The sequence below is a fragment of the Acipenser ruthenus genome, chromosome 40, assembly GCF_902713425.1.
Source record: "Acipenser ruthenus chromosome 40, fAciRut3.2 maternal haplotype, whole genome shotgun sequence".
Lineage (NCBI taxonomy): Eukaryota > Metazoa > Chordata > Actinopteri > Acipenseriformes > Acipenseridae > Acipenser > Acipenser ruthenus.
This window is the reverse complement of record NC_081228.1, coordinates 8,057,132-8,084,621: the sequence shown is the minus strand read 5'-3', so window position 1 is coordinate 8,084,621 and position 27,490 is coordinate 8,057,132. Positions and strand designations below refer to the sequence as shown.

Genomic DNA, 27,490 nt, shown 5'->3' with positions numbered 1-27,490 from the left:
ATGGGAGAGCCCTGTTACTCCGGGATCAATGTCCAGCGCATCCAGATGGGAGAGCCCTGTTACTCCTGGATCAATGTTCAGCGCATCCAGATGAGAGAGCCCTGTTACTCCTGGATCAATGTCAAGCGCATCCAGATAGGAGAGCCCTGTTACTCCGGGATCAATGTCCAGCGCATCCAGATGGGAGAGCCCTGTTACTCCGGGATCAATGTCAAGAGCATCCAGATGGGAGAGCCCTGTTACTCCGGGATCAATGTCAAGCACATCCAGATGGGAGAGCCATGTTACTACTGGATCAATGTCAAGAGCATCCAGATGGGAGAGCCCTGTTACTCCTGGATCAATGTCCAGCGCATCCAGATGGGAGAGCCCTGTTACTCCGGGATCAATGTCAAGCACATCCAGATGGGAGAGCCCTGTTACTACTGGATCAATGTCAAGAGCATCCAGGTGGGAGAGCCCTGTTACTACTGGATCAATGTCAAGAGCATCCAGATGGGAGAGCCTTGTTACTCCTGGATCACTGTCCAGCGCATCCAGATGGGAGAGCCCTGTTACTCCTGGATCAATGTCAAGCGCATCCAGATGGGAGAGCCCTGTTACTCCTGGATCAATGTCAAGCGCAACCAGATGAGAGAGCCCTGTTACTCCTGGATCAATGTCAAGCGCATCCAGATGGGAGAGCCCTGTTACTCCTGGATCAATGTCAAGCGCATCCAGATGAGAGAGCCCTGTTACTCCTGGATCAATGTCAAGCGCATCCAGATGGGAGAGCCCTGTTACTCCTGGATCAATGTCAAGCGCACACGCCTGCAGAGACAAATCAACATTTGGAGTTTACATTTTTTTAATTGGAAATTTGTTGATGCGCTTTTAAATTTTTTCATATTTGACTGGCTTTGAATGTTCCATTTCAATTTGGGATTTGGGTTTTTTGGGGTTTTTTTGCAGTGTTAACGCAGGTCACATGGATGCTTGTCACAAACTGAGTAATTCTAGTTGGATTCACAATCTCATTATTATTATTATTATTATTATTATTATTATTATTATTATTATTATTATTATTAACTCAATTTATTCAAGGCGACTTGTGGCAGTTCAGGACCCTGCCTGTAAATAATATTATTGTATGGTGATTTGGTGGTGGTTGGCAGGGATGGGGTTAATTTCCTATCCCTGCCAAAATACATGTGAGAATGTGGCTGGAGCTAATTGAGTAATTGATAATTAGGCTCCAGCCACATGGTATAAAAAGGGGAAATTCCTTTGCTTGGTGGAGGTGTTTAGGGGTGAGTGGTTGTTTGTTGGTGCTGTGTTTTATTTTTGAAAAAGAACTGTAGTGAAAGCGAATGCTCAGCCTACATGTTTGTATTTTGTTTAAACCTTTTGTTTTGGCCCTTGCGCCAGTTATTTTGTAAGTTTTATGGTGAAAGTTTTGTTTTTGTTTAACTGTTTTGTTTTTGCTCTGTGAGCGTGTTTTGTTTGAGTTTTTGATTTACTTTTGTTGATTAAACCGCGCAGCAGCGCTTTAACTGCAGTTCCTTGTCTCTGAGTCTCTTTGCCTGCCGAATAACATCTGGGCCCACGACGCTACCCTGTCACATATGGTGTCAGAAGTGGGATAGCGCCCCCTAGAGACTCGGAGCGGGGCTGTAGTTTTTAAAAAAAATGGGAAAGAAGCAGCGGCAGAAGCAGCAGTGCGGGGCTGGTCGCAAGCCTCACCGTGCATCTGGCAAGGTGGACGTCTGCATGACCTGCTTGAGGGGGGAGGAGTGTTGTTTTGAAGTTGGCGAGGTCGGGCACGTGTCGCCCGACTACTACCACTCCCCACCTCAGGAAGAAGAGGCGGAACCAGAGCCACAGCCACAGGAGGAGGATGGCTGGGAAGCCCTCCTCCACAGCATGGGTGTACAGTATTGTTGCTGCATCTGTGGGGAGTGGGGCCATTTCCCAGCTAACTGCCCCCTCCCACCAGAAGAATGCCTGCTGCCTCTGCATCCACCACTGCCACCAGCAGAGGGAGAGAGCCTGCTGGTCATGCCTCTGCCAGCAGAGGGAGCATGCCTGCTGGTCCCCCTGCTGCAGCCAGAAGGGGAGGAGCCCCTGCCGCCTTTGCCATCAAGAGGAGAGGAGCAGGAGCTACCTCTACCTCCAACACCACCATTGGGAGAAGTGGAGCTCCTGCTGCCGCCTTCATGGCCAGGGGCTCTTCTCCCACCGTCGCCATCGCCTGGGGATGCCAGTTCGCCATCGCCTGGGGTCACTGCAGGCATCGCTTTGCTTGGGGTCGCTGCCAGCCCTTCATGGCAGCAGGGAATACTGTGGCCGGAGCCGCACAAAGGGGAGCTACCGGCTACGAAGAAGTGGGGGGAGGTGACGAGACCACCTCCACCACAGCCCCGACTACCACCCCTGTGCCATAGCCCGGCGCCTGGGGGTTGGTTCCCTCAACCTGGGCTCCCAGACACCCAGGCTGCATGTCTGGACCTCTGGTCGCTGGGCCTGACTCCCAGGTCGCAGCACCACCAGGCACAGGAGGTCGTCTGGTCTCCTGCTCCACTCCCCCTGGTTGCCCAGACGTAGCCTGTGCTCACACCTCTGCCTGGGGCTGCAGCCGACTGCTTGCCTGACTGCGCTCCTGACGCCCCATCCACTACGCCTGGGTCCCCTGTCGCCAGGTCTCGGTCCCGCCAGGAAGGCACCGGACTATGGACTAACCCTCCCTCAAGGATGGGAGAGGAAGGACAATAGGGGACTTGAGGGAGGGTGGATGGCTTTCAAAGGGGGGGGAGGTGGCCGTGGGGCCATGTGTGCTGCGCACAAGGGGGGGGGGAAATGTGGCAGGGCAGGGCCCTGCCTGTAAATAATATTATTGTATGGTGATTTGGTGGTGGTTGGCAGGGATGGGGTTAATTTCCTATCCGTGCCAAAATACATGTGAGAATGTGGCTGGAGCTAATTGAAAATACATGTGAGAATGTGGCTGGAGCTAATTGAGTAATTGATAATTAGGCTCCAGCTACATGGTATAAAAAGGGGAAATTCCTTTGTTTGGTGGAGGTGTTTTGGGGTGAGTGGTTGTTTGGTGATGCTGTGTTTTATTTTTGAAAAAGAACTGTAGTGAAAGCGAATGCTCAGCCTACATGTTTGTATTTTGTTTAAACCTTTTGTTTTGGCCCTTGCGCCAGTTATTTTGTAAGTTTTATGGTGAAAGTTTTGTATTTGTTTAACTTTTTTGTTTTTGCTCTGTGAGCGTGTTTTGTTTGAGTTTTTGATTTACTTTTGTTGATTAAACCGCGCAGCAGCGCTTTAACTGCAGTTCCTTGTCTCTGAGTCTCTTTGCCTGCCGAATAACATCTGGGCCCACGACGCTACCCTGTCACACGACTTCATTAACTTACTCCGACAGTTTATAGTTTGTTTTGATTGACTTTCTGCTGTAGCAAACACATAGCTTGGACCTCCACAGGTCTGTTAGAATGAGGGTGTGCTGTAGTTGATTTTAGGCATGGGGGTGTCCCCAGGATGCCGTTGAGAGCCACGGCCCTATCACATGAAGCTTTCATTTTGCACAGGTTATCCGCCTCCTAGCGTCTGCAATGGACTACTTTAATCTGAACCCAAGGGTCGTCTTCCTCTCCAGAGCGCGGTTAATTGTAGTATTGAAAACGTTTTCAAAAGTCCAACTAAAAATACAAATAGTTGTACTCTCCAGTTGCCAGTAACAAACAACTTAGTCTTATCAGTTCAATTTCTAAGTCCAAAGGCTTAGCTTGTATTTCTTATCACATTGTTTTATGGCAGCTCTATAAATGGCAGACAAAGTAGAAAGATGTTACAAAACTGAAAGTTCATGAATTCATGAATAATCATTTATGACTGTCTGCATGTAACAATACCATGTGTGTTGTCCTTTAGTACAATCAGACCCTGGTATTCTGCTTGGCACTGTACATTACAGATGAAACAAAACAACAATAAAAAGATTTCTTTCAGCAGAAATCAGCCATGTCTAAGAAAGTTCATATTTGTTTTGTTTATCTGCTGGCAGTCCTGTGCAATGTGATATTTTGCTGCATTAGATTTTGATAAATCAATGTTTTTCCAATGTTTTCTTAGAGAAATCAAGGGAAGTAATAGCTTTTAATAGTGATGAGATGCAGAAAATGTGTAAGTGTGACAGAGAGGCCTATGAGAGACGTGCTTCAGATCGTTGTTGCTTTGATAGAACAGTTTTGTAAATCTTCCACATATATTTATCATTACGAATGAACTTTTCTGTTCATTGTATTTCATAGTTACAGAACGATGCACTTGCAATCACACCAGTTACAATCTAGCAGGGTGAAGCGTGTACAGGTTGATATATACGTTTGGCAGGGTGAAGCGTGTATGGGTTGATATATACGTTTGGCAGGGTGAAGCGTGTATGGTTGATATATACGTTTGGCAGGGTGAAGCGTGTATGGTTGATATATACGTTTGGCAGGGTGAAGCGTGTATGGTTGATATATACGTTTGGCAGGGTGAAGCGTGTATGGTTGATATATACGTTTGGCAGGGTGAAGCGTGTATGGTTGATATATACGTTTGGCAGGGTGAAGCGTGCATGGTTGATATATACGTTTGGCAGGGTGAAGCGTGTATGGTTGATATATATGTTTGGCAGGGTGAAGCGTGTATGGTTGATATATATGTTTGGCAGGGTGAAGCGTGTATGGTTGATATATACTTTTGGCAGGGTGAAGCGTGTATGGTTGATATATACGTTTGGCAGGGTGAAGCGTGTATGGTTGATATATATGTTTGGCAGGGGTGAAGCGTGTATGGTTGATATATACGTTTGGCAGGGTGAAGCGTGTATGGTTGATATATATGTTTGGCAGGGTGAAGCGTGTATGGTTGATATATATGTTTGGCAGGGTGAAGCGTGTATGGTTGATATATACTTTTGGCAGGGTGAAGCGTGTATGGTTGATATATACGTTTGGCAGGGTGAAGCGTGTATGGTTGATATATACGTTTGGCAGGGTGAAGCGTGTATGGTTGATATATACGTTTGGCAGGGTGAAGCTTGTATGGTTGATATATACGTTTGGCAGGGTGAAGCGTGTATGGTTGATATATATGTTTGGCAGGGTGAAGCGTGTATGGTTGATACATACGTTTGGCAGGGTGAAGCGTGTACACGTTGATATATACGTTTGTGTGTGGCTGAGGTAACAGACCTGCTGCACCTGTGAGTCCAGGTGAGTATGTGGTTGGGTTGATTGAATAATTGATTGGCAATTAACCCAACCACATGGTATAATAGAGAGCTCTTTGTTTAGAGATGTCGCGGCGAGAGGTGAATTAACCAAATACCTCATAAGAATATAGCCAGACTGGGGGCTCCCGAGTGGCGCATCCAGTAAAGGCGCTCCACGTGGAGTGCAGGATGCGCTCTATAGTCTGGACATTGCGAGTTCGAGTCCAGGCTATTCCTTTGCCAACCGAGGACGGGAGCTTCCATGGGGTGGCGCTAAATTGGCCGAGCGCCGCCCGGGGCGAGGGAGGGTTAAGTCGGCCAGGGTGTCCTCGGCTCAGAGCGCACCAGCGACCCCTGTAGTCTGGCCGGGTGCCTTCAGGCTTGCCTGTAAGCTGTGTTGTCCTCAGACGCTGTAGCTCTGAGGTAGCTGCATGGTGAGTCCGCAGTGTGAAAAAAGCGCGTGTGTTCGTCTTCGCCCTCCCGAGTCAGCGCAGGGGTGGTAGCGGTGAGCTGAGCCTAAAAATAATTGGCCATTTCCAAATTGGGGAGAAAATAATAAAAATAATTGGCAACGACTAAATTTATAAAATATATATATATAGCCAGACTACGCCATATTATGTTTAAAGAAAATAAGGAGTTGTATCTAATTAGATTTTATTTGTATTATAACACACAGGTTCGAGGCATCAGAGGGGAGGCAGCAACCAGCCCACAACCACACCAAGGAGGACAACAATCATATAAATCAATTGTTTTTTTTTATTTAGAAAGAATACATTTGATAAAAACAGTAATCCACATGTTGGAGGATTATTGGTCAGAGGGGGGGGATACAAAGAGGTAGAGATTACACAGAAACAAATCGCGGTTGAATGTTGCACTTGCCCTGGCTGGATCGTCGATGGGGACGTGGCTCCAGTCTCCTGCCACCCGAATTTAGTATCTCCAATTACCCTTTCCCCAGCAGGGGGCGCCACTCCATCACCGAGTCCGAGCCGGCAGACTAATGAACCCTCAGCAGACAGCGCGATCGATGGTTGGATCGGGTTCAGTGGGGTGGTGGTTCAGTCAGTATTCTATCAGGGCTGGGCCTCCACTTCCGAGTTCAGAGCTTTTAGATAAAGCACAGTCAGCTCCTTAAATAAGGAACAAAGTAAGAAAGGTGCGTTTACTTTCCAGGTCGGGTAATGTTTATTTATCTCTGTAGTACAGTCACATACATTATTCTCTTCTCCTTCCAAATGTACAGTAACCTCCCCTCGATTCACAGAGATTACAAATCAGTATAAAAACACAACAACTCATTCCAATTACTAACAACGCGATCGCTATGGTTAAAAATAGAATAGGTATCCTCTCCCAAAACGAGTTCATGACTAATGAAATTTTTAGCAGCAAGTATATCTAGCAGCAGTAAGAAAGTGCAAGTTGGAAATATAACCAGTTGAGATTACGAGTGGAAAGTGCTTATCTTAGACAACCACCAGCAGCAGCAGAACAAATATATAGCCTCAACATATACCAGTGGTTTGGAAACGCTTAGCTTTTGATTTAGCAGCTAGATACAGTATAGCAATGAATTAAAAGACTTCGCTTTTAGTTTAGCAGCTAGACGTAATCGGGCAAGGCCCCACTCCCCAGCTCTCGAGTATCCCTCTGTCCGGTGAAGTGCACAGCGTTCCCCCGCCGCATCTGCTAATCTTCCCCGCTTGTTTACAGCCGGTGGCGCATCCTCTCGCAGATTTGTTCCGCCCGGCTACAGCTTCCCTCGTTCTTTAGGAATTTTTAAATAACTTTAGCATAACAGAGGCAGTGATAAAGGGACTAGGAGCTCTTAAAATAAACAAATCACCTGGGCCGGATGAGATCCTCCCAATAGTACTCAAAGAAATGAAAGAAGTTATTTACAAACCGCTAACCAAGATCATGCAACAGTCTCTTGACACGGGTTGTACCGACAGACTGGAAAATAGCAAACGTAATACCGATCCACAAAAAGGGAGACAAAACCGAACCAGGTAACTACAGACCAATAAGCCTGACTTCTGTTATATGTAAACTTATGGAAACTATAATAAGATCCAAAATGGAAAATTACCTATATGGTAACAGTATCCTGGGAGACAGTCAGCATGGTTTTAGGAAAGGGAGATCACATCTAACTAATCCCACATAAAAGATTAATTCTCAAACTGAACACAGTAGGGATTCAAGGAAATGCATGCACATGGATTAGGGAGTGGTTAACATGTAGAAAACAGAAAGTACTGATTAGAGGAGAAACCCCAAAATGGAGCGAGGTAACCAGTGGTGTACCACAGGGATCAGTATTAGGTCCTCTGCTATTCCTAATCTACATTAATGATTTAGATTATGTTATAGTAAGCAAACTTGTCAAATTTGCAGACGACACAAAAATAGGAGGAGTGTCAAACACTGTTGCAGCAGTGTGGCAAAGTGGTGAGTGAATACAGGTGTGTGCAGTGCAGAGCTGATACAAAACAGACAGACAATGATTTCCAGGTGCAAGGGTGTTTATTGATTTAATTGACAATGTCCAGATCCTTATGACAAACACCTGTGAATAATAATGTTGGAGTGATACAGCGGCGTGGATCACTCGGTATTTGTAAATCCCTGCAACCAGAAGTCCAGTTTTACACACCAACACTAAACATGAAACACAAACACAGTTCTTAGTGATAGTGAATACGTGCAAGTGGTGTAATACAGCGCTCTGTGAAATGCAGGGGTGAAAGTGATGTCCGGGTTTATGCTGGTTTTCACTACAGCTCCGGATTGTGCTGCTGGTAGTCTATTAAAAAACAGACAACAGTTAACAAACACAAGACAAAACTCACGGTTCACAATGCTGCAACACAGACTCCTTGTAGGTTTAAAACACTAACCATTTACCAAGGAACAGATCACTTACACTACGGCCCCTATATGTACCCTCGCTCATGACCCCTAGGTTAACGAGCACATCTGCTCCTCCAATCCTCGGATGCCACATCGTTTACCATCTGGGTCATTGAGTTTGGATACCATAGCTCCACCCCTTTCCTAAATGACCGACTTCCACCTACCCTACAGAATAAATTGTTGTGCCATTTAGTTAAGGGTACTCTGTTCCTGTTACACAGTGCTCACAGGTCGAGAGGGAGATCTAACACCAAGGATCATTCGATCTCTGTCACAAGCAGCAAAGGTCATTCAAAATGATCTAGACAGCATTCAGAACTGGGCAGACACATGGCAAATTATATTTAATAAAGAAAAGTGTAAGGTACTGCACGCAGGCAATAAAAATGTGCATTATTAATATCATATGGGAGATACTGAAATTGAAGAAGAAATCTATGAAAAATACCTAGGAGTTTATGCTGACTCAGAAATGTCTTCATCTAGACAATGTGGGGAAGCTATAAAAAAGGCCAACAAGATGTTCGGATATATTGAAAAACACCTCGTTACAAAAAGTATATTGCTACTAAACTAGAAAGAGTGCAAAGAAGAGCAACCAGAATTATCCTGGGTTTAAAAGGCATGTATATGCAGTCAGGCTAAAAGAACTGAATCTATTCAGTCTTGAACAAAGAAGACTATGCAGTGATCTGATTCAAGCATTCAAAATTCTAAAAGGTATAGACAATGTCAACCCAAGGGACTTTTTCAACCTGAAAAAAAGGACCAGGGGTCACAAATGGAGATTAGATAAAGGGGCATTCAGAACAGAAAATAGGAGGCACTTTTTCACACAGAGAATTGTGAGGGTCTGGAACCAACTCCCCTGTAATGTTGTTGAAGCTGACACCCTGGGATCCTTCAAGAAGCTGCTTGATGAGATTCTGGGATCAATAAGCTACTAACAACCAAACGAGCAAGATGGGCTGAATGGCCTCCTCTCGTTTGTAAACCTTCTTATGCTCTTATGTTCTTGTCCAGCAGCAGCATGTGCACAAAGCACAAGATCAAGTAAAATAAAGAAACATACGTCAAGAGTGCTCAACATAACGATTCAACCAAAAATAAACAAATTGTGAAAAAGAGGGAAAAAATCAATTCAGTGAACCATTCAAAATCATCACAATCGTAATAAATTAAATAAGAATCCACACAGACCTTTGTCACCCAGAGCTGTGTGTGCTCAGAAGACTGATATTGCTGTGTGGTCTCAATCAGTGTTACTACATGAGTTGCTTTTATTTTATTTGGAAGAGAAAATAAAAGTGCACAGCAGTGCTTTTGAACTGCATTAATTCTGCCTCCTCTCAGTCATTACAAACGCCGCTGTCAGCCGTGCCACTAGATCACTCTCACTCAGTAGTAGTAGTTTTTGCTCCAGTATTTGAAATAAGAATAAAATGTGAAAACATAAACAAAAAAAGCAATCAAAAGCAATTGAACAATCAAAGTATAAAACAGATATTATAGTTCAATTACAGTGGAACTTGGACTCTCCTGTACTTAAGTTTTAATGAAATAAAAACTTTCTGGTGTAGTTTGCCTGTAGACGTCAGACCTAGAAAGCTTACAGTATAATTAATTTATTTCTTTCTTAGCAGATGCCCTTATCCAGGGGGACTTATAATTGTTACAATTATATCACATTATTTTTACATACAATTACCCATTTATACAGTTGGGTTTTTACTGGAGCAATCTAGGTAAAATACCTTGCTCAAGCATACAGCAGCAGTGTCCCCACCTGGGATTAAACCCACGACCCTCCTGTCAAGAGTCCAGAGTCCTAACCACTACTCTACACTGCTGCCCATAAAATGTGCACTATTTTAAACCACACAGGTAAGTACTTTGTACCATAGGCTATCAAAGTCTGCATTGGACCAAAAACTACAGAGGAGAACAGGACAGAAGAGATTGAAGGCTTTGAAAGGTAAAGTTAATTTATTATTTTTTTTACATTGTGCTGCTTATTTATATTTATTTTGAGAGTAGTCTGCATGGGATTCATATAAAGTGTTTCATTCTGTTTATACAAGATTAGAATGGGGTTGGTCCGTCACCAAATAATGAATATCTATACTGAGAGAGGTACTTAAGAAAAGAGCTAATTATTCGATAGCTGTTTTAAGGTGCATGCTGTCGTTTTAATTAAGGCTTATGCTCAACTCTTTATCAGGAAACGATACATTCATAAAACTCTAGATGTTCACAGATATCTAGGGATCAATGCTGTGTGCTCCAGTGGTTAAAGAAAAAGGGCTTGTAACCAGGGGGTCCCCCGGTTCAAATCCCACCTCAGCCACTGACTCATTGTGTGATCCTGAGCAAGTCACTTAACCTCCTTGTGCTCCGTCTTTCGGGTGAGACGTAGTTGTAAGTGACTCTGCAGCTGAAGCATAGTTCACACACCCTAGTCTCTGTAAGTCGCCTTGGATAAAAGCGTCTGCTAAATTGATAAACAAATAATAATCAATGTCTACTTTTAACAGGGACAAATGACACAAAATAAAAGGACATGTTAAGAAAGAAGAAGAATGCACTATTCTAGCAGCAGTCCTTTCTCTTTTGAATATCATGAGTGTCGGATCACTTCATCGTAGCACCGTCTCTTAGTAGTAGTAGGGGGGCAGTTAGCTTCAGAGAGAGAGACAGACAGACAGAAGCCACACCAGCCACCTAACCAGAATACCTATACAGACCTGGTGCCTGCTATCAATATCTGTATAACAGATTTGTAATAATATTTATTTCTGCACTTAAAGTTTTTGTAGAATAAAGTCACTGTTTATTAAATAAAGTGAAAGCAAGATTTAGTTTTGCAACAGTACCACAATATAATGATGGGATACATAGATAGATAGATAGATATATGGCACTCAATTAAACAGTATATGAGTAACTACAGTAATACATATATTATTGAAAACATCATAAAATGATAAGGGGAAGCATAAAATAGAGAAAGAAACTGAAATGTAAAGCTCTGTGCTCCTTAATAATGTACTTATTTCAGTTCTGAAGAAACTGAAATGTAAAGCTCTGTGCTCCGTAATAATTTACTTATTTCAGTTCTGAAGAAACTGAAATGTAAAGCTCTGTGCTCCTTAATAATTTACTTATTTCAGTTCTGAAGAAACTGAAATGTAAAGCTCTGTGCTCCTTAATAATTTACTTATTTCAGTTCTGAAGAAACTGAAATGTAAAGCTCTGTGCTCCTTAATAATTTACTTATTTCAGTTCTGTTGCAGAGACAAAACAACTGAGGAAGGAGTGGTTTAGAAGAGACAGACATGGACGTGACTTCAAAGAGAAGACACAGTTACAGCTCTGGACTTCCGATGTCAAGAGACCCTAACAGGAAGGAACCAATGGAGAAGAGCAGAACAAAGTCAGAAGGAGGGACTCAATCTCTTACAAAGGGTCATAAAAGATAAGCTTGCAACATTGCGCAGAGCTGAGCGCCTACGGAAACGCTACAAAAAGAAGGAGCGTGCGAGAGCTAACTTTTATAAAGACCCATTCAAATTTGTAAAGAAGTTATTCACCAGTGAGAAGAATGGCACACTAAAAGCATCTAAGGTTGAGCTGGAGAGATATTTGGAGGAAACACATACAGATTCAAAAAGGCAGGAGCCTATGTCAGTTCCGTCAGACATCCCACCTATCAATCCACCAGAATACCAAATGGAGGACTGTGCACCTAAGTGGAAAGAAATAGAGCAAGCTGTGAAAAAAGCAAGGGCTTCATCATCTCCAGGGCCTAATGGAGTTCCGTACAGAGTGTACAAGAGTGCTTCAGGAGTTCTACGAATTCTGTGGAAATTGATGAAAGTGGCATGGGAAAAACAGGTTGTACCAAGAGCATGGCGCCGAGCAGGTGGAGTCTTTATACCTAAAGAAAAAGATTCTACAAGCATCAGTCAGTTTCGTCCCATTTCCCTATTAAACGTAGAAGGCAAGATTTTCTTCAGCATTATTGCTCAGAGATTGTCAGCTTACCTATTAAAGAACTGCTTCATTGACACTTCAATACAAAAAGCGGGCATTCCAGGTTTCCCAGGTTGCTTAGAACACATCAATGTGATCTGGCAACAAATTCAATCAGCTAAAAAGGAGAGGAAGGAGCTCCATGTGACATTCCTGGATTTGGCTAATGCATATGGTTCAGTGCCACATGAACTACTTTGGGCAGCATTTGATTTTTTCAGTGTACCGATGACAATAACAAATTTAGTGAAAGCCTATTTTGGAGATTTGCAATTCAGTTTTTCAACTTCAGAATTCAGCACTACATGGCAATGCCTAGAGGTTGGAATAATGGCAGGATGCACCATTTCTCCACTGGCTTTTACCATGGCAATGGAAGTAATCATTAGGGCATCAAAATGGGTAGTAGGAGGAGAGCGCTTGGCTTCTGGAATGCGACTACCACCAATTCGAGCATACATGGATGACATGACAACCATGACTACAACAGTAGCCTGCACTAATCGATTATTGGGCAAATTAACCAATAACATTGAATGGGCACGAATGCAATTCAAGCCCACTAAATCAAGGAGCATCTCTATAATTAAAGGCAAAGTAGTAGATAAAACATTCTTCATTAATGGTGAGGCAATACCAACAGTGTCTGAGAAGCCAGTGAAGAGTCTTGGGAGATGGTACGACGGGGATCTAAAGGACACAGTTCGTGTGGGAGAAGTTAGACAACAAGCAGTGGAAGGGTTGAAGAGCATAGACAGCTGCGCTCTACCAGGTAAACTAAAACTCTGGTGCTTTCAGTTTGGTCTACTGCCGAGGTTGCTGTGGCCACTGACTGTGTACGAGGTTTCTTTGACAACAGTAGAGAAGCTGGAAGCTTTAATCAGTTCATACATCAGGAAATGGTTGGGAGTTCCACGCTGCCTCAGCAGAGTGGGACTTTATGGTAAAGGAATACTGCAGCTACCAGTCTCTGCTCTAACCGAGGAGTTTAAGTGCGCCAAGGTCAGACTGGAAATGACATTAGTAGAGTCACGCGATAAATGCGTAAGGGAGGCAGCACCTGTGTTGAAAACTGGAAGAAAGTGGGCGGCAAAGAAAGCTGTGGAAGATGCAAAGGCTGCCCTTCGAATTGGTGATATCATGGGGCAAGTTCAGCATGGAAGAGGGGGTCTTGGTTTCAGTTCAACTCCTCCTACATGGCACAAGGCGGCCCCAGCTCAAAGAAGGAAGCTGGTAGTCAACGAGGTGCAAAAGCAGGAGGAGAGGATGAGGTGTATAAAGGCCATTTCCCAGGCCAAACAGGGAGAATGGATGAGATGGGAGAGTGTGGAACAACGCAAGATTGGCTGGCAAGACCTATGGTCAATGGAACAGAGCAGGATCAGTTTCCTCATCAGGTCAACATATGATGTTCTCCCATCACCACAGAACCTAAACCTCTGGGTAGGAGAGGATCCCTCATGTCCTTTGTGTTCATCACCTGCAACATTAAGGCACATTTTGACAGGATGTAAGGTGGCTCTTAGCCAAGGACGGTTTACTTGGCGCCATGACCAGGTGCTGCGATGTTTGGCCTTAGCATTGGAAGACAAGCGTAACATGACCAATAAGTTGCCACCTGTTCCATCAAAACATTACACACAAAAGACAACATTCCTCCGCCCAGGAGAGCAACCACCAAGAAAAGGTGTTAAAACCAATCCTCGCCCAGGACAACTGGAAGCTGCTAGAGACTGGAATATGCTGGCAGATGTTGGTCAACGGCTTATTTTTCCACCTGAGATTGCCACCACTAACCTTCGACCAGATATTGTCTTGTGGTCTGGATCAGCACGCCTTGTTCACCTGGTAGAGTTAACAGTGCCATGGGAGGACGCTGTAGATGAGGCGTATGAGAGGAAGAAACTGCGGTATGCTCAACTAGCCACTGAAGCGGAACAGCGAGGATGGAGAGTTCGGGTTTACCCAGTGGAAGTGGGTTGTCGAGGATTTGTGGCACACTCTACAACCCGGTTTCTCAGAGACGTCGGATTCAGTGGCCAAGAGTTGCGTCGCACAGTGAAGAACTTATCTGAAGCAGCAGAGAGGAGCAGCAACTGGCTGTGGTTGAGACGGAAAGATTCTGGCTGGGGACAGGTAAGTAAGCTGGGCTGAGTTGAGTGGGGGACGGAGGGGGGTGATGCTGGGACGCCAGAATCACCGTCGAGCCCTCTTGAGGTGTCGTGGGCTAGTCGACGAAACACTGAGGATGGAAGGTGCCCACTTGAAAACCCCAGAGATGTACCCTACTTAGCTCAATCCAGACGGTTGTCATGCTGATGCGCTGGGGAGGCCGCACTTTGGTTGATCCCCGGAGCCAGCATCGCAGCCGTTGTGTGTGCTGATGCGCCAGGGAGGCAAAATAAGCTGATCCCTGGAGCCAGCATTACACTTCAGCCATTAACACCAGACAGAAGGATATCTACATCATCATATGGAAGGAAACGTAAATGGATGGAGACGCATATGGATCACATTAGTTTACTGTAAAGCTACGTCTTAGTTGGTGCTTATCTTGGCGAGAGCCGAGTTCAAATCAGCATGAAGTTTTAACATCTACTCTCGTGTAATGGAAATCATGAAGATCTGGATACGTCCAGTGACTGCTGTGAATAGTGCAGCTGGCAACAAGGGAAAGACCTTGTGACAGCCTGGAGAGACAGCTGACAGGAGGAAAGAGACCCCATTGGGGCTGGTAAGGGTTAGCTACCCTTGTCGGCAGTATCCAGCTCTGTGTTTACAGGATGCTGGAGACACCCGCCCAAGGCTTCTAAGAAATTAAAGAGAAAAATACCCCTAGAGTCTGCGAGAGCGGGGGCGGAAGATGACTCAACGTTGGACAACACGGTTAACGACTTAGGAACGGAAACGGATATGAGTATGGAGAGTACTTCACAAAAGACTAGTTCAAGATCTGCAGTTAACAAAGACATGGAACTCCAGGTTTGTGTCTGCGGCTGGAGCAAGGCGACAACTGTCAGGGGTTTGAAGATTCATCAAGGGAGAATGAAATGCTTGAGGGAGAAGGGACAAGGGCCTCGCATTGATCAGTACTTCTTACGAAGTCAGTCAAGTCAGTCGAATGAAATCCAGCGACAGGAAGCAAACCACAGTTCGCAGGATATCAGCACCCCTGTCATAGATGTGAGGAGGACTTGCATGGACACAGTTAGTGATGAACCTAATGATCCTTGTGAACCCGGTCAGACAAACCAGCATAAGAGAGAAAAGAACCTCAACGGGCACAAGCCTGGAGTTAAATGGCCAAGAGCTTGTGAGAAAACTGCATGGGACACAGTAAACACAGATCTCTGCGTTGCATTGGAAAGATTAAGTGGAACAGTTGAAAAGAAGCTGGATAAATTTGGGGACATCATCTACGCATATGGAAGTGAGAGGTTTGGAGTTGAAAAAAGGAAGGAAAAAGTACAAACTATTCCTGGAAAGTCTAGACGGCAGCAGGAGATTGAACGCTTAGTTAGAGAAAGGAGACAGCTGAGGAACCAATGGAGAAGAGCAGAACAAAGTCAGAAGGAGGGACTCAATCTCTTACAAAGGGTCATAAAAGATAAGCTTGCAACATTGCGCAGAGCTGAGCGCCTACGGAAACGCTACAAAAAGAAGGAGCGTGCGAGAGCTAACTTTTATAAAGACCCATTCAAATTTGTAAAGAAGTTATTCACCAGTGAGAAGAATGGCACACTAAAAGCATCTAAGGTTGAGCTGGAGAGATATTTGGAGGAAACACATACAGATTCAAAAAGGCAGGAGCCTATGTCAGTTCCGTCAGACATCCCACCTATCAATCCACCAGAATACCAAATGGAGGACTGTGCACCTAAGTGGAAAGAAATAGAGCAAGCTGTGAAAAAAGCAAGGGCTTCATCATCTCCAGGGCCTAATGGAGTTCCGTACAGAGTGTACAAGAGTGCTTCAGGAGTTCTACGAATTCTGTGGAAATTGATGAAAGTGGCATGGGAAAAACAGGTTGTACCAAGAGCATGGCGCCGAGCAGGTGGAGTCTTTATACCTAAAGAAAAAGATTCTACAAGCATCAGTCAGTTTCGTCCCATTTCCCTATTAAACGTAGAAGGCAAGATTTTCTTCAGCATTATTGCTCAGAGATTGTCAGCTTACCTATTAAAGAACTGCTTCATTGACACTTCAATACAAAAAGCGGGCATTCCAGGTTTCCCAGGTTGCTTAGAACACATCAATGTGATCTGGCAACAAATTCAATCAGCTAAAAAGGAGAGGAAGGAGCTCCATGTGACATTCCTGGATTTGGCTAATGCATATGGTTCAGTGCCACATGAACTACTTTGGGCAGCATTTGATTTTTTCAGTGTACCGATGACAATAACAAATTTAGTGAAAGCCTATTTTGGAGATTTGCAATTCAGTTTTTCAACTTCAGAATTCAGCACTACATGGCAATGCCTAGAGGTTGGAATAATGGCAGGATGCACCATTTCTCCACTGGCTTTTACCATGGCAATGGAAGTAATCATTAGGGCATCAAAATGGGTAGTAGGAGGAGAGCGCTTGGCTTCTGGAATGCGACTACCACCAATTCGAGCATACATGGATGACATGACAACCATGACTACAACAGTAGCCTGCACTAATCGATTATTGGGCAAATTAACCAATAACATTGAATGGGCACGAATGCAATTCAAGCCCACTAAATCAAGGAGCATCTCTATAATTAAAGGCAAAGTAGTAGATAAAACATTCTTCATTAATGGTGAGGCAATACCAACAGTGTCTGAGAAGCCAGTGAAGAGTCTTGGGAGATGGTACGACGGGGATCTAAAGGACACAGTTCGTGTGGGAGAAGTTAGACAACAAGCAGTGGAAGGGTTGAAGAGCATAGACAGCTGCGCTCTACCAGGTAAACTAAAACTCTGGTGCTTTCAGTTTGGTCTACTGCCGAGGTTGCTGTGGCCACTGACTGTGTACGAGGTTTCTTTGACAACAGTAGAGAAGCTGGAAGCTTTAATCAGTTCATACATCAGGAAATGGTTGGGAGTTCCACGCTGCCTCAGCAGAGTGGGACTTTATGGTAAAGGAATACTGCAGCTACCAGTCTCTGCTCTAACCGAGGAGTTTAAGTGCGCCAAGGTCAGACTGGAAATGACATTAGTAGAGTCACGCGATAAATGCGTAAGGGAGGCAGCACCTGTGTTGAAAACTGGAAGAAAGTGGGCGGCAAAGAAAGCTGTGGAAGATGCAAAGGCTGCCCTTCGAATTGGTGATATCATGGGGCAAGTTCAGCATGGAAGAGGGGGTCTTGGTTTCAGTTCAACTCCTCCTACATGGCACAAGGCGGCCCCAGCTCAAAGAAGGAAGCTGGTAGTCAACGAGGTGCAAAAGCAGGAGGAGAGGATGAGGTGTATAAAGGCCATTTCCCAGGCCAAACAGGGAGAATGGATGAGATGGGAGAGTGTGGAACAACGCAAGATTGGCTGGCAAGACCTATGGTCAATGGAACAGAGCAGGATCAGTTTCCTCATCAGGTCAACATATGATGTTCTCCCATCACCACAGAACCTAAACCTCTGGGTAGGAGAGGATCCCTCATGTCCTTTGTGTTCATCACCTGCAACATTAAGGCACATTTTGACAGGATGTAAGGTGGCTCTTAGCCAAGGACGGTTTACTTGGCGCCATGACCAGGTGCTGCGATGTTTGGCCTTAGCATTGGAAGACAAGCGTAACATGACCAATAAGTTGCCACCTGTTCCATCAAAACATTACACACAAAAGACAACATTCCTCCGCCCAGGAGAGCAACCACCAAGAAAAGGTGTTAAAACCAATCCTCGCCCAGGACAACTGGAAGCTGCTAGAGACTGGAATATGCTGGCAGATGTTGGTCAACGGCTTATTTTTCCACCTGAGATTGCCACCACTAACCTTCGACCAGATATTGTCTTGTGGTCTGGATCAGCACGCCTTGTTCACCTGGTAGAGTTAACAGTGCCATGGGAGGACGCTGTAGATGAGGCGTATGAGAGGAAGAAACTGCGGTATGCTCAACTAGCCACTGAAGCGGAACAGCGAGGATGGAGAGTTCGGGTTTACCCAGTGGAAGTGGGTTGTCGAGGATTTGTGGCACACTCTACAACCCGGTTTCTCAGAGACGTCGGATTCAGTGGCCAAGAGTTGCGTCGCACAGTGAAGAACTTATCTGAAGCAGCAGAGAGGAGCAGCAACTGGCTGTGGTTGAGACGGAAAGATTCTGGCTGGGGACAGGTAAGTAAGCTGGGCTGAGTTGAGTGGGGGACGGAGGGGGGTGATGCTGGGACGCCAGAATCACCGTCGAGCCCTCTTGAGGTGTCGTGGGCTAGTCGACGAAACACTGAGGATGGAAGGTGCCCACTTGAAAACCCCAGAGATGTACCCTACTTAGCTCAATCCAGACGGTTGTCATGCTGATGCGCTGGGGAGGCCGCACTTTGGTTGATCCCCGGAGCCAGCATCGCAGCCGTTGTGTGTGCTGATGCGCCAGGGAGGCAAAATAAGCTGATCCCTGGAGCCAGCATTACACTTCAGCCATTAACACCAGACAGAAGGATATCTACATCATCATATGGAAGGAAACGTAAATGGATGGAGACGCATATGGATCACATTAGTTTACTGTAAAGCTACGTCTTAGTTGGTGCTTATCTTGGCGAGAGCCGAGTTCAAATCAGCATGAAGTTTTAACATCTACTCTCGTGTAATGGAAATCATATCTCATTTCTCTGCCTGATCCAGTTTAATGACATTCCTGTTATTTCCTGATGTAATTAAAATTATGCAAGAGGTACATCATGTATTGTGCTGAATTGCACAGTATTGAAAAATAAACAGATGGAATCAAAACAACACAATACTTTGATATATATATTTTATTTTGTATCCCAATATTAGGTACTATATCTATCTATATATATATATATATATATATATATATATATATATATATATATATATATATATATAATTTTCTACTGTAAATGATTCATGTTCTGTGTGCACATCTTTGATATTTGAGGTCAGTGGTGCATCTTGAGACATTTCACCAGCTTTTTTTGCAATCTTGGGACGGTGGTTGTTATTTTTTGTTACTTTTTGCTTAATATGCGATAGTCTTCGGCAACTTCGAAGTTGCCTATAAAATGTTGTCATGTGAAAGGCTTTTGAAGCGAGTTATGGATGTAGATGTGTAGATTTGGCCGGGCAATATCAAACCACTCCCCCTTCTTCACCCAATTGCAGTGACCGCGTGATAGCTCCATTCTGGGAAAAGGGCTTGTTTTGTTTCCAGGATGTTTCACTTGGAATTTTTGTTGTGTTTTAATCCCAGGAAAGTTTCTGCGGCCTTGTTTGCAAAGCTTGATTCAGCCCTAAATGCAATGAAAGGGGAAATGACTCAAATTGTATCCCTTGAAATGTGGATACTGTACACTCGAGCATACACTACTGCACAGTAAAGTAACATTTAAAGGATGGACAGGCTATTATCCAAACATCAACATTCACTTTGTGACATGATCCGACAAAAGCAAAACTTAAGAACAAGTTTATTATCCAAACATCAACATTCACTTTGTGACATGATCCGACAAAAGCAAAACTTAAGAACAAGTTTATTATCCAAACATCAACATTCACTTTGTGACATGATCCGACAAAAGCAAAACTTAAGAACAAGTGTTCATAAAACAAACAAAATGCTAACTACTAGCTAATGTTTGAGGCTTAGTTCAGAGTATTTTCAGTGCTTTCCTTTAATCTCAGTCTTTAAGTCTACATCACCTAAACTGTTTTGTTTAGCGCATTTTCTGGTTTAAACGACTGTAACTTTGTATGTAATATATTTGGGTTATCACACCGTGCTAGGTTATTGATAAAAGGAAAAATTACAACAACTATAAGGACATATCATGTAAATAATTTGATCTTTTCTACTCTGTATGTTTCTTCCTTTATTAATGTAACTATATATTTAGTCTAGTATTCAGTATTGGTTTGATTAATTGGATTGGCTTTTATGAAAGGTGAAACTGTTATGCCTGATAACTCAAGTCTAGGTTATTCAGCAGAACCAGTTCAATGAGACTTCAAGTAACTGGGGGGCTTTAACATCAAAATGCCTTTAATGATGATGATCTAAATGTGTGTGTTTCTTCCAACAGTCTGAATGTCCAGGAGGGAGCAGAGATGTCAGATGAGGAGGAACAGGAGAGTCAGAGGAGGAAGGAAATGGAGGGGGAACAGAGGAGAATGAAGGAAAAATGGTGGATGAAGATGGTGGAAGAACAGAAACATATACGGACGAGGGAGATGGAGGAGGAATTGAAGCAATTGGAGGAGAAACAGAGGAGAGAGATGAATGATAAACTGAGAGAGGAGGGTAAGAGGATGATGATGGAGAAGGAACGGAGGAGAAAGATGGAGGAGAACATAAGGAGAGAGTTGGAGGAGAACAAGAGGAAGGAGATGGAGGAAAACAAGAGGAGGGAGATGGAGGAGAAACAGAGGGTCGGGAAACTGAAAGTGAAGGAGATGGAGGAGAAACAGAGGAGGGTGGTGGAGAAACTGAGGAGAGAAATGGAGGAGGAACAGAGGAGAGAGATAGAGGAGAAAGAGAGAAGGAAGATGGAGAAGGAAAAGAGGAGGGAGATGGAGGAGAAACATATGAGGGAGATGGAGGATAAACTGAGGGAGATGGAGGAGAGAAAGAGGAAGGAGATGGAGGAGAAGAATAGGAGGGAGGTTGAGAAACTGAGGAGAGAGATGGAAGAAACACTGAGGAGGGACATGGAGGAGAAACTGAGGAGACCGATGGAGGAAACACTGAGGAAGGAGATGGAGGAGAAACTGAGGAGAGAGATGGAAGAGGAACAGAGGAGGGAAATGGAGGAGGAAAATAAGAAGGAGAAACTGAGGAAGATGGAGAAACAGAGGAGGGAGATGGAGGAAACACTGAGGAGGGAGATGGAGGAGAAACTGAGGAAAGAGATGGAAAAGGAACAGAGGAGGGAAATGAAGGAGGAAAATAGGAAGGAGAAACTGAGGAAGATGGAGAAACAGAGGAGGGAGATGGAGGAAACACTGAGGAGGGAGATGGAGGAGAAACTGAGGAGAGATATGGAAGAGGAACAGATGAGGGAAATGGAGGAGGAAAATAGGAAGGAGAAACTGAGGAAGATGGAGAAACAGAGGTGGGAGATGGAGGAAAGACTGAGGAGGGACATGGAGGATAAACAGAGCAAGGAGATGGGGGAGCAACAGAGGAGGGAGACTGATGAACTGAGGAGAGAGATGGAGGAGAAACAGCAGTGGGAGATAGAGGAGAAACAGAAGAAGGAGATTGAGAAACTGAGGAGAGAGATGGAGGAGGAACAGCAGTGGGAGATGGAGGGGAAACAGAAGAAGGAGATTGAGAAACTGAGGAGAGAGATGGAGGAGAAACAGCAGTGGGAGATAGAGGAGAAACAGAAGGAGATTGAGAAACTGAGGAGAGAGATGGAGGAGAAACAGCAGTGGGAGATAGAGGAGAAACAGAAGAAGGAGATTGAGAAACTGAGGAGAGAGATGGAGGAGGAACAGCAGTGGGAGATGGAGGGGAAACAGAAGAAGGAGATTGAGAAACTGAGGAGAGAGATGGAGGAGGAACATGGGAGGGAGATGGAGGAGGAAAAGAGGGAGAGCAAGGAGAAAATGGGTAAGATAGAGAAACAGAGGAGGGAGATTGAGAAACTGAGGAGAGAGATGGAGGAGAAACAGAAGAAGGAGATTGAGAAACTGAGGAGAGAGATGGAGGAGGAACATGGGAGGGAGATGGAGGAGGAAAAGAGGGAAAGTAAGGAGAAACTGGGTAAGATGGAGAAACAGAGGAGGGAGATTGAGAAACTGAGGAAAGAGAGGGAGGAGAAACAGCAGTGGGAGATGGAGGAGAAACTGAGGAGGGAGACTGAGAAACTGAGGAGAGAGATAGAGGAGGAACATGGGAGGGAGATTGAGAAATTGAGGAGAGAGATGGAGGAGAAACAGCAGTGGGAGATGGAGAAGAAACAGAAGAAAGAGATTGAGAAACTGAGGAGGGAGATGGAGGAGGAACATGGGAGGGAGATTGAGAAACTGAGAAGAGAGGTGGAGGAAGAACATGGGAGGGAGATTGAGAAACTGAGGAGGGAGATGGAGGATAAACTGAGGAGAGAGATGGAGGAGAAACTGAGGAGGGAGATTGAGAAACTGAGGTGGGAAATGGAGGATAAACTGAGGAGAGAGATGGAGGATAAACTGAGGAGAGAGACTGAGAAACATGGGAGGGAGATTGAGAAACTGAGGAGGGAGATGGAGGAGGAAGATGGGAGGGAGATGGAGGAGAAACAGAAGAGAGAGGCTGAGAAACTGAGGAGAGAGATGGAGGAGGAACATGGGAGGGAGATTGGAAAACTAAGGAGGGAGATGGAGGATAAACTGAGGAGAGAGATGGAGGATAAACTGAGGAGGGAGATTGAGAAACCGAGGAGGGAGATGGAGGAGGAGCATGGGAGGGAGATTGAGAAACTGAGGAGAGAGATAGAGGAGGAACAGAGGGAAATAATGGAGGAAGAACCGAGACAGAAGGAGAAAATTAGGGAGATAGAGGAGAAAAAAAGGCGAGAGATGGAAGAAGAACTGAAAGATAGGAAGGAGAAACTGTGGGGGATGGAAGAGGAACCAAGGAGGGAGATGGAGGAGAAACTGAGAGAGGCAGATGAGAAAATGAGGGGGGTGGAGGAGAAACAGAGGAGAGAGAGGGAGGAGAAACAGGGGAGGGAGGGGGAGGAGAAACAAAGGAGAGAGAGGGAGGAGAAACAGAGGGAGAGGGAGGAGAAACAGATGAGAGAGAGAGATGAGAAACAGAGGAGGGAGATGGAGCAGAAACAGAGGAGAGAGAGGGAGGAGAAACAGGGGAGGGAGGGGGAGGAGAAACAAAAGAGAGAGAGGGAGGAGAAACAGAGGGAGAGGGAGGAGAAACAGATGAGAGAGAGGGATGAGAAACAGAGGAGGGAGATGGAAGAAAAACAAAGGATGGAGAGGGAGGGGAAACTGAGTAGAGGGATGGAGGAGAAACCAAGAAGGGAGAAGGAAAAAACAAGTTTGATGGCAAAGAAACAGAGTAGTGGGATGGAGGAGAAAAAGGGGGAGAGGGGGGAGTTGCAGGAGAAAAAGAGTAGAGAGATGGAGAAGAAATATAGAGGGATAGAGGAGAAACCAAGCAGGGAGAAGGAAAAACCAAGGTTGATGGTAAAGAACCAGAGTAGTGGGATGGAGGAGAAAAAAGGGGAGATGAGGGAGTTGCAGGAGAAAAAGAGTAGAGAGATGGAGAAGAAATATAGAGGGATAGAGGAGAAACCAAGCAGGGAGAAGGAAAAACCAAGGTTGATGGTCAAGAACCAGAGTAGTGGGATGGAGGAGAAAAAAGGGGAGATGAGGGAGTTGCAGGAGAAAAAGAGTAGAGAGATGGAGAAGAAATATAGAGGGATAGAGGAGAAACCAAGCAGGGAGAAGGAAAAACCAAGGTTGATGGTAAAGAACCAGAGTAGTGGGATGGAGGAGAAAAAAGGGGAGATGAGGGAGTTGCAGGAGAAAAAGAGTAGAGAGATGGAGAAGAAATATAGAGGGATAGAGGAGAAACCAAGCAGGGAGAAGGAAAAACCAAGGTTGATGGTCAAGAACCAGAGTAGTGGGATGGAGGAGAAAAAAGGGGAGATGAGGGAGTTGCAGGAGAAAAAGAGTAGAGAGATGGAGAAGAAATATAGAGGGATAGAGGAGAAACCAAGCAGGGAGAAGGAAAAACCAAGGTTGATGGTCAAGAACCAGAGTAGTGGGATGGAGGAGAAAAAAGGGGAGATGAGGGAGTTGCAGGAGAAAAAGAGTAGAGAGATGGAGAAGAAATATAGAGGGATAGAGGAGAAACCAAGCAGGGAGAAGGAGAAACTGAATGTCATGGTGAAGACACAGGGAAGGGAGGTGGAGAAGAAACAGAGTAGGGGTATGAAAGAGAAACATATGGAGAGGAATGAGAAACCAAGGGAGATGGAGGAGAAACAGAGAAGGGTAATGGTGCAGAAACAGAGGTGTAGGATGGAGGCAAAACCAAGAAAGGAGGAGCAACAAATGCAGCAGAAGGAGAAGAAACAGAGGAGAGGGGTGGAGGAGGGACTAGAAAATGAAGGAGAAACAGGAGAACTTGAAGAGGAAGATGGAATAGAAACTGGGGAGGGAAATGAACAAGAGGAGGGAGAAGGAGGAGAAACAGAGGAGAGAGATGAACAAGAGGAAGGAGGAGAAACAGAGGAGGGAGATGAAAAAGAGGAAGGAGGAGAAACAGAGGAGGGAGATGAACAAGAGGAAGGAGGAGAAACACAGGTGGGAGATGAACAAGAGGAAGGAGGAGAAACAGAGGAAGGAGATGAACAAGAGGAAGGAGGAGAAACAGAGGAGGGAGATGAACAAGAAAAAGATGAGGGAGATGGAGGAGAAGGAGAGGAGGGAGATGAACAAGAGGAAGGAGGAGAAACAGAGGAGGGAGATGAACAAGAGGAAGGAGGAGAAACAGAGGAGGGAGATGAACAAGAGGAAGGAGGAAAAACACAGGCGGGAGATGAACAAGAGGAAGGAGGAGAAACAGAGGAGGGAGATGAACAAGAAAAAGATGAGGGAGATGGAGGAGAAGGAGAGGAGGGAGATGAACAAGAGGAAGGAGGAGAAGGAGAGGAGGGGGATGAACAAGAGGAAGGAGGAGAAACAGAGGAGGGAGATGAACAAGAGGAAGGAGGAGAAACAGAGGAGGGGGATGAACAAGAGGAAGGAGGAGAAACAGAGGAGGGGGATGAACAAGAGGAAGGAGGAGAAACAGAGGAGGGAGATGAACAAGAGGAAGTAGGAAATACAGAGGAGGGAGATGAACAAGAGGAGGGAGAAACAGAAGAGGGAGATGAACAAGAGGAAGGAGGAGAAACAGTGGAGGGAGATGAACAAGAGGAAGTAGGAAATACAGAGGAGGGAGATGAACAAGAGGAGGGAGAAACAGAGGAGGGAGATGAACAAGAGGAAGGAGAAACAGAAGAGGGAGATGAACAAGAGGAAGGAGGAGAAACAGAGGAGGGAGATGAACAAGAGGAAGGAGGAGAAACAAAGGAGGGAGATGAACAAGAAGGAGAAACAGAAGAGGGAGATGAACAAGAGGAAGGAGGAGAAACAGAGGAGGGAGATGAACAAGAGGAAGTAGGAAATACAGAGGAGGGAGATGAACAAGAGGAGGGAGAAACAGAAGAGGGAGATGAACAAGAGGAAGGAGGAGAAACAGAGGAGGGAGATGAACAAGAGGAAGTAGGAAATACAGAGGAGGGAGATGAACAAGAGGAGGGAGATGAACAAGAGGAGGGAGATGAACAAGAGGAAGGTGAAACAGAGGAGGGAGATGAACAAGAGGAAGGAGGAGAAACAGAGGAGGGAGATGAACCAGAGGAAGGAGGAGAAACTGAGGAGGGAGATGAACCAGAGGAAGGTGGAGAAACAGAGGATGGAGATGGACAAGAGGAAGCAGAAACAGAAGAGGGAGATGAACATGAGGAAGGAGGAGAAACAGAGGAGGGAGATGAACAAGAGGAAGGAGAAACAGAGGAGGGAGATGAACAAGAGGAAGAAGGAGAAACAGAGGAGGGAGATGAACAAGAGGAAGGAGGAGAAACAGAGGAGGGAGATGAACAAGAGGAAGGTGGAGAAACAGAGGAGGGAGATGGACAAGAGGAAGGAGAAACAGAAGAGGGGGATGAACAAGAGGAAGGTGGAGAAACTGAGGAGGGAGATGAACCAGAGGAAGGTGGAGAAACAGAGGATGGAGATGGACAAGAGGAAGGAGAAACAGAAGAGGGAGATGAACAAGAGGAAGGAGGAGAAACAGAGGAGGGAGACGAACAAGAGGAAGGAGAAACAGAGGAGGGAGATGAACAGGAGGAAGGTGGAGAAACTGAGGAGGGAGATGAACCAGAGGAAGGTGGAGAAACAGAGGAGGGAGATGAACAAGAAGAAGGTGGAGAAACTGAGGAGGGAGATGAACCAGAGGAAGGTGGAGAAACAGAGGAGGGAGATGAACAAGAGGAAGTAGAAACAGAGGCAATGGAAGAAGAAAATGAGGAGGATGATGGAGGAGAATAGAGGAGGGGGGTGGAGGAGAAAGAGTAGGGGGTAGAGGGGAAAAAGGAAGAGGAAGGCAAAATGGAGGATGAACCTGAGGAAGATGGAAGAGGATTTTTTTTTCATCAGCTTCAGAATAAAGGAAAGTAGTGATTAATTTTCACTTCATGGCCAAACAAACTGGTTATGGATTAAATGCACATCCCAGTGGATATGGAAATATACTTTTAATGTTCTTATTGTTGTATCCATAGAATTTATATTTAATGATTTATTGATATTTTAAAATTGACTATTTACATGAAAAAACAAGCAAAAGAAGGAGATAGGCAGGATTTTAATGCATGATTTCAAGATTTACAATTATACGCCTGTTATCTTTGGCTTGGTGCTACAGAGCTCGTTGAAAACAGTTTGTCAGCTCAGTATTTGAGGACTTAAGATTTCGTTACAATTCTTACCTTCCTGACGCCAAGCTGAAAACGATTAACTATCCCTGGTTTCTGGTTCCAACCTGGCTTCCAGTGAATGGAAGGGGGGGGGGGGGGGTGGAGGGTTCAAAAGCTCATATTACTCTTATTAGCTGCCTTGTATTTTATGCTGAAAATAAATAAATATATAAAAAACAATATATTAAAGAATAAATCTATAAATTATTACTTGGAATAATGTATTTATTTCCACATGTATTTGTCACTATTTGACATAAACACTGCCCCTTACAAAATGAAAATCAAATAAAAATACATAAAAACTTAAAAAACATTGACAGTGTCCTCACATAAGGTACAAATGCAGACCTTGAACTCCAGAGTCATTCACACAGCCTGTGTGCCACTGCAAGCTAACATCTAGGACAGGGGCAGGCAGCCCTGGTCCTGGAGCGCCACAGACCCTCCTGGTTTTTAATTGACCCAACCCCTTTAATAACTTAACTGATTCAACGATTGGCTTCATTGGTCAGAATTGCCATTTGTTCCAGGTATTTAGCAATGGATGATTAAGAGATGCCTACAAACCTGCAGGACTGTGGCTCTCCAGGACCAGGGT

The 27,490-nt window shown here is 44.8% G+C and overlaps 1 pseudogene; it reads left to right on the top strand.

Annotated features, from left to right (window-relative positions):
• LOC117968462 (trichohyalin-like) lies at window positions 1-26,463 on the top strand (annotated as a pseudogene).
• Window positions 26,464-27,490: the final 1,027 nt, after the last annotated feature.